Raw genomic sequence first — 6,255 nt, 5'->3', positions numbered from 1 at the left:
AGTTTTATAAATGAGGCCCCATAACTCTACGCCTATGTGATGCTTCCGTCTTAGGAGGAGCACTTTTTTTTGGCATTTCCAACGTTCTAATGCTAATATAACAGACTATTTTCATTCCTCTTTATTGTTATATGTTGAAACAGGACGTTTCATCTGGAGGAGGGGGCGTATGTAACACTGTTTACTTCCGCACTGGTGTTGGGATGACAGGTTCATGACGTAAGGTGACAAATCAACTTCAGGATTTGTGAATGAAAAGGAGAATAAAGGCAGCAGCGGTCCTCTACACCCATACGTGTCTCTGAGCTCCTTATTTTACATATGAAACTCCACTTTACCGACACCGAACCCCGGAAAGCCGGCTACACTGAAAATAATCTGATTTTGAGTCGACAAAAGTTTCAGAATCTCTTTGTTTTTGCTATCATGGTAGGTGTCATATTGACCCCAAAGACAGGGTGTGGAACTTTTTTTTTCTTTTTGTTAGCGTCATAGGGACCCCAAAATGCAGGGCGTGGAACTAAATTTCTTTTTAACTGAATGGTGGGTTCATACGATTCCTACAAGACTTGTTGAGGAAGTTCTTTTTGCTTTTTTTGGGGGGTATTCTGGTGGTTTGGATCCCCAAAAAATTCTACGCCCTGTCTTTTGTGGTCTATATGACCCCACCATGACACAAAAACAGGGCGTGAAACTTTGAACTTTTCTTTTAGTTTGGAACTTTTTTTTTGTAGTTTATGGTGGATTAATATGGACCCAAAAAGGCAGGTAGTGAAACTTTTATTTTTTTTTTACTTCATGGTGGATTCATATGGACCCCAAATGGCTGAGCGTGGAACTTTTTTTTTTGAAACTGAAACAATGTCCAAACATAAAAGAATTTAAGTATAAACACAGACAAATGATCATTGATAAATATGTACAAATACAAAACAATACAGAACATCAGCATTTGTAAATCTGCATGCTTATGAAATAAGATTGTGTCATTTAGTTGTGTGCTTTTGGAAATGAGAATTACATGTGCAGCTGTAACCGAATATCCACTTGGGTAGAGCACTGGAATTTGATGGTGGGTGTACTGGGTTCAGTTGGGAAAGTAATGACTTAAGGTAGAGGGGGTGAGAAAACGATTTTTCTTCTTCTCGCTACCTTTTCGACTTTTATTGTTTATAAAATTTTGTCTTACATATCTTTGTCTTTGTCTTGACAGGGCGAGGGATGTTTTATATCATTTTCTTGTTTTGTACAATTTTGTCTTGTTTTGTCTTATGTTGTTATTCTACACTTGTTTTCACTTGTCCAAAAATATTTTTGGGTTTGAACTCATGGTGGGGTCATATGGACCCCAAAGACAGGTCATGACATTTTTTTTTGTTTTAGTTTTTTTTTCTTTTCTAACTGTATGGTGAGGTTTCGTGTTCCCCAAAGACAGGGCGTGAGATTTCTGTTTTTTGCTGTCATGGTGGGGTCATATGGGCCTCAAACACAGGACATTGAACTTTTTTCTTTAGGTTTATGGTAGCATCGTAGTTTATGGTGGGGTAATATGGATCCCAGAGACAGGGCGTCTAACTTTTCTTTTCTTTTTTTTTAGTTTTCGGTGAGGTCATCTGGACCCAAAAAGGCAGGGTGTGGAACTTGTTTGGTTTTTTTTACTTTATTTTTGGGTCATATGAACCCTATATAGAGGGAATAGACCTCATTTTCCAACATATTTGTTGGGGTCAGATGGACCCCAAAGACGGGGCCTGGAACATTTAACCCTTGTGCTATCTCAGATGACCCCCCCCCCCCCCCCTTCCATTGACGTGTTCTCCCTACCATGACAAAGCTGGATAAAGGTGGAAAGATTTCATGTAATCCATGGACACCAGTGAAGATCACAAATCATTGAAGAAAAAAGGTTCAGAGCTCTGTCTAGTGGGTCTAGATGACCCAACTCCCAATGTTAAAGTGCCTAGGATAGCACAAGGGTTCCATGTTGTAGTTTATGGTCTGGTCATATGAACCCAAAAGGTTAGGTAGTGGAACTTTTTTTTTACTTCAACAATACCATTTTTTACAACAATATCAGATTAATACTAGACATGATTGATTATAATGAACATATTAGAGATGATAGTTTTATCTTATTTGTTGACTTTTACAAGGCATTTGACACAATTACTCATAATTTTATGACTCAACTTATTAAAGAATTTGGATTTGGTAAAAGATTTTTAAAAGCGATTGAGGTTCTATACCAGTGGTCACCAACCCCGTGTCCGCGGGCGCCCAATTTTTTTTTTTTTTTTTTTAATTGAAGAAAGTATTCAACAAACAATCACGGCATGTCTGTCAATGACAACAATATCAATTCTGAGATAAAGGTGGTCAAAAAAAACAAATATGAAAACAAATATAACTTCAAAAAATTACCAATACAAATAAGGGTCTGTTACAAAATTTGAAATAGATCAAATAAATTACACAACGTCTGGGCATTCTTATGATTCATGTAATGTAAAGTTTTAGAGAATAGGTTGATACGGTTGAGTAATCCATTAATGTGAGGTTTCACCTTTAACCCTTGTGCTATCCAAGGCACTTTAACATTGGGAGCTGGGTCCTCTAGACCCACTAGACCAGACATGTCAAACTCAGGCCCGCGGGCTAATTTTGGCCCGTACTACGATTTATATTTGGCCCGCGAGATGATTTCAAATATGTATTACATCTGGCCTGACGGCCCGTTATACAGCTTACATACCGCTGATACTAAAATTCCCACAATTCTGTCCTGGCGCGTCAGACTCCAGAGCGCGAAAACGCCCCCACCTCTTGTGTTGATGCTCATTAGCAAACCTGCTACGAAGCACACGCTCAAATCCAGCCCTAAGGAAGAATGGCCAAATGAAAAATAGAAAACAGAAGCTTTCAAGACAGATGGGAGACAGACTACATGTTCATCGTGGTAAAGGACAAACCTATCTGTCTTGTATGTGGCGCCAACGTGTCTGTCTCAAAAGAATATAATGTTTCTAATCACTCCTAACACAAGTATAAGGATCTGAATGCAAATGAGAGACTAAAGAAGGTGGAAGAGATGAAAAAAAGGTCTGATGTCACGGCAAACTATGTTCCCCAAAGCAAAATCCCAAAGTGAGGCTGCAGTAAAGGCTAGTTTTATTGTGGCGCAGGAGATCACCAAATCAGCCCAGCCCTTTAATGAGGGAGAGTTTGTAAAAATGTGCATGGTCAAAATTTGTGAGGTCGGTTGCCCGGAAAAAAAACAGGCATTTATAAATGTAAGCCTGAGCAGAAATACTGTAGCCGAGCGTGCATGTGAACTTGCCACCAATCTAAAAGAACAGCTGATGAGAAAGGGAGAAGATTTTGTTGCATACTCACTTGCTGTGGACAAGAGCAGCGACACCTCCGATACAGCCCAGCTGTCAAGTTTTATTCGTGGAGTGGACTAGAATCTTTGCGTTACAGGGGAACTTTTAGAACTAAAATCCATGCATGGCACAACGACAGGAAAACACGTCTTTGAGGAGGTATCCAAATGTGTCGTGAAATGAAGCTGCCTTGGGATAAGCTTGTGGGACTGACCACTGATGGAGCACCCGCAATGTGTGGTCAAAAGAGTGGGTTGGTCGGCAGGATGTGAGAGAAGATGCGGGAAAAGCAGGCAGGCGAGCTTACAGTTTACCACTGCATCATACACCAAGAGGCCTTGTGTGGCAAAGCCTTGAAAATGGATCACATTATGAACACTGTAACGCAAATAGTCAACTTCATAGAAGCAAAAGGTTTGAATCACCGTCAGTTCAAGTCTTTCCTAGGGGAGTTGGGTGCAGACCATAGTGACATGCCCCATCACACAGAGGTGAGGTGGCTGAGCCGAGGAAAAGTTGTTTTGAGCTGCGTGAGGAAATTTGTCTTTTCATGGAAAGCAAAGGGAAAGACACAACAGAGCTCAGGGATGAAAAGTTTCAATGTGAGTTTGCATTTCTATGTGACATCATGAATCATCTCGACGCGCTCAATCTGCAGCTTCAGGGGCGCGTGCACGTCATCACAGACATGTACAACGCCGTGAGGGCTTTTAGAACCAAGTTGGGCTTTTGGGAGAGTCAGATGCAGCAGGGAAACCTGGCTCATCTTTTGAGCTGCCAAGTCATAAAAGAGCAGACCGCTACCGCCGTGATGCCTTTTGCCCGACGATTTGCCAACTTTGAAGCCCAGAAATGTAGATTTGAACTTTTTAGCAACCCCTTTGCATGTAATGTGAATAAAGCACCAAGCAATCTCCAAATGGAGCTTATTGAGCTACAGTGTAATAACACGTTCAAGTCAAAGTATGACTCTGTCGGTGCTGCGCAATTTCCACCTTACCTCCCTTACCTCACCTTACCTGGCCCTCTGGGCCATGAGTTAATGTGTTGTGTTGTGAGTTAATGTGTTGTGTTGTGAGTTAATGTGTTGTGTTGTGAGTTAATGTGTTGTGTTGTGAGTTAATGTGTTGTAAGTAATTGTGTTGTGTTGTGAGTTATTGTGTTGTGTTGTGAGTTAATGTGTTGTGAGTAATTGTGTTGTGTTGTGAGTAATAGTGTTGTATTGTGAGTTAATGTGTTGTGTGTAAAGTTAATGTGTTGTGTGTAAAGTTAATGTGTTGTGTGTAAAGTTAATGTGTTGTGTTGTGACCCTTCTGGGCCACCGTACCGCTCCTATGTGGACAGAATGGTCAAGGCGGCTGCCAGAAAAACTATAAATTAGCCACATCACTACATAAGCCGTAGGGCTGTAAGCGTTTGAAAAAAGTGGCAGTAGGGAATCAGAAAATCCAGATTTTTGTCAATTAATTGTAATCGAATTTTAATTGTACTCCTATTTAAAGGGTTAATGATGGTAGTTTTGGATTTGAGCCAATTTTGAAAAGACTCTTTTACATGAAAACATTCAAAGAAATGATGTTCCACAGTTTCTACATCATTTCCACAAAAGACACAAAGATCACCATCCCAGTTAAAGCGAGAATGTAAAAAATGATTGGAAGGGTAAACGTAATTTAAGGGGAATACTCCAAAAATAGCACAACTCATATAGCAAATCAATATATTGTGGTGATTTGGGGTTAGCCCCGTCTTCAGCTTTTAACACTGATGGGAAGAGGGGAATCTTGGTATGTTAAATCGCTCACCATAAGTGAGGAAGCTGTGAGCAGAAGTGAAGTTAATGTTGTTTGGCTGGTGATGGGTGTGTTCAAAATAAACTGACAGATATGATTGTCCGCTAACTTATGTGAGTGATTTTTTCAAAAAACCGGGGTTGGGCTTAGCATGAGGCATGGGTAGCAGATTTGGACATGTCCAGTGGGGCTGCTACAAAGTAAGAGGATAGTGAATTAAGACTAAGGGGCAACGGTACTTGCCCGGATAGTAGAGGGTGGCGAATCAGTGCTTGCTATTAGTAATTGTGGCAATTTAGTTCTGCTATCGTGAGTATGAAATGGCCTGAAACTTGCTAATCGGCACTCCCGTCTTTCAGAAAGAGGCGTGTGTGTGTGTGAGGAGGAGAAGGGGAGGGGTGGTGGGCGCAGGTTACGAGGTAAAACGGCGCACCATTGCGCAACATCTGGATCATCGGGGGGCTTAAATGACTCAGCTCATTCTAATAATGTAATTCTTCACAAACTATTGCAAACATTTTTAATACTTGTCTGTATTTTCCATATACATTTATTTTTACGGTTGTTTAGTTGGTGATAGTAACGTATAAATAAAGACAGCAGGTAATGCAGGCTGGAAAACAGCTGCACTTTTTCAGACCATAAATAAACAATAGATCATTTGTTTATGAAAGTATTGAGGATTTTGGAGGATTTTTACTGTTTGTGTTGCACAAAATTAGAAAAATGCCAAATCTGTTTGGAGTAATCCCAGTGATGAGTTCTGTGATTTAGTTTTTAATGTTTTGTGAGACCTAAACATGATTTTCACAATAACAGGTTTTTAAATAATCAAATCCCTCTGATATATTTCACAAAGACACACACAGGACCAAAGACACACACAGGACCAAAGACACACACAGGACCAAAGACACACACAGGACCAGAACCACACACAGGACCAGAACCACACACAGGACCAGAACCACACACAGGACCAGAGACACACGCAGGACCAGAGACACACGCAGGACCAGAGACACACGCAGGACCAGAGACACACGCAGGACCAGAGACACACACAGGACCAGAGACAC

The 6,255-nt window shown here is 40.7% G+C and overlaps 1 pseudogene; it reads left to right on the top strand.

Annotated features, from left to right (window-relative positions):
- The first annotated feature begins 2,394 nt into the window (after positions 1–2,394).
- On the top strand, positions 2,395–4,429 carry LOC105358553 (annotated as a pseudogene).
- Positions 4,430–6,255: the final 1,826 nt, after the last annotated feature.

This window comes from Oryzias latipes, chromosome 24, assembly GCF_002234675.1.
Source record: "Oryzias latipes chromosome 24, ASM223467v1".
Taxonomy (NCBI): Eukaryota; Metazoa; Chordata; class Actinopteri; order Beloniformes; family Adrianichthyidae; genus Oryzias; species Oryzias latipes.
This window is presented reverse-complemented; position numbering and strand designations above follow the sequence as displayed.